The 1753-nt window shown below is 30.9% G+C and overlaps 1 long non-coding RNA gene across 1 annotated transcript; it reads left to right on the top strand.

Annotated features, from left to right (window-relative positions):
- The first annotated feature begins 417 nt into the window (after positions 1 to 417).
- On the top strand, positions 418 to 1483 carry LOC109592090 (uncharacterized). Its single transcript, XR_002190167.1, has 2 exons — positions 418 to 1065; positions 1125 to 1483. It is a non-coding gene; the product is annotated as an uncharacterized LOC109592090 (long non-coding RNA).
- Positions 1484 to 1753: the final 270 nt, after the last annotated feature.

Here is a 1753-nt window from a genome sequence, read left to right as displayed (position 1 = left end):
CCGATATGTATTTGAGTTATCACCATTTTAAAAAATTGGCCAATTTAAAAAAACGAAGGCTATAGCCCTTGGTTTTTTCGAAAAATGGCTCTGAAATCACCCCTATTTTTATTATTTTCTGATACATAATTGATGTCCTTAATGCTGTGTTCATAGAAAGTTCGAGTTGATTCAGAAAATTTTTTTTCAAGTTACGAGCATTATACTGTATAGTGGGAAATTTTGGAGGATATTAAATTTGGCGAATTTTGCATTTTGATAGCCATTTGCTAAATAAAAAATTCGCCATTTTGAGCCATTAAGCTCATACTCAATGGCACGTGGCCATAAATTTGCCAAATGAAAATTTGCCAATGACCAAATTTAGCAATTTGCCAAATTTTAGTCCCTCCAACATTTCCCACTATACGGTAATTCCTCTGTTTGTGTGTCATTTTATGATTTGTGATTGATTAGTTTTTAATGAATGGTTCATTAATGAGTAGTAATGATAGTAGTAACATTCGTAAGTAGTTACTTATAATAATAACTACCCACCCACACACAGAAATTCCTGTACTGTCTGTATCAATGACTCTAAGATCAAGACAAATCTCTTTGAAGTTTTACCAGCATTCATGCAGTAATCACAAGTTACAAATGAGCATGTACATACATGTAGTGTATTTGTGAAACAGTATAATAACGATTCTCTATTACAGTTATGTATAATTGGCATTGATAGCTTTAAAGATTATGACATTATCTTGTACTGCATGGATCATGCATGTACATGTACATCTTAAGGCAGCATTGTACATTAGATTCAAATTTATGAATGCTTGTAGCTTAAATATTTGTGCTTGGAATTGGCTCAATCTTTTTGCACAGCACAAGGATGCATGTACATGTACATGTATTAGGATTTTGGAATGTACATGTAGTTATAATAAGTAATTTCTCTCTCCATTCCTTCATAGAGCGATGATGATTTATATATGGCTGAATGTATACAGAGCAGTTTGAGATATGATATACAACAAGAAAGACAAAGGAAGCAACCGTCACTGAGAAAAAGCACTAGCAGTAAATTGTGATAATAATGATGATGTACATTTATCACACTCTCTCTCTCTCTCCTTCAGATTGGAGTTGTCCCAGTTGTCAATGGTCCAATAATCCATTAGTCACTACTTGTGATAAATGCTCCTATATACTTCCATGAATATCCTCTTTCTCTTTTATAATTCTTTTCACTTTATATTGGTTTTTGATCTTATTGTTACTTGTATTATTATTGTTGTTCATTCTGATGTTAATTGTTGAATAACACACATGCAGTGTATCTTCATGTACACGTACAGTACATAAAGTGTGTGTTGGTATGTTAGTTCTGTATGGTATATAATAATTATACTGTCTTTGTGGGACTTCATATTATTAGTGTAGTTTATTTAATCCTTTGTCATTTCAGGAGTTTATGATGGTCGTTTGTATAGTTTAATTTCACTTGATTTTTTCAAAAAATTAGCTTTAACTTTAAAATTTCTAGCTAAATTCTAGAACCTATTTTTAAAGAGAATGACCCATTAGCACATAAACTGTAATAAGCTATGATGTTGACTGGATCAATGTTCTTGAAATGAAGTACATAATATTATTTTAAAGAAACTATTTTGATATCAATTATAAAAAATAACGGCATAGCAAGTATACATGTAAAGCAGCAAATGCCAATAATGATGAAACTAACATTATTAGAGCAATAATTAAA

The sequence above is a fragment of the Amphimedon queenslandica genome, unplaced genomic scaffold, assembly GCF_000090795.2.
Source record: "Amphimedon queenslandica unplaced genomic scaffold, v1.1 AMPQUscaffold_6335_Cont21705, whole genome shotgun sequence".
In the NCBI taxonomy this organism is placed as follows: Eukaryota; Metazoa; Porifera; class Demospongiae; order Haplosclerida; family Niphatidae; genus Amphimedon; species Amphimedon queenslandica.
Note: the sequence above shows the minus strand (reverse complement) of the source record. Positions and strands in the feature narration are given on the sequence as shown.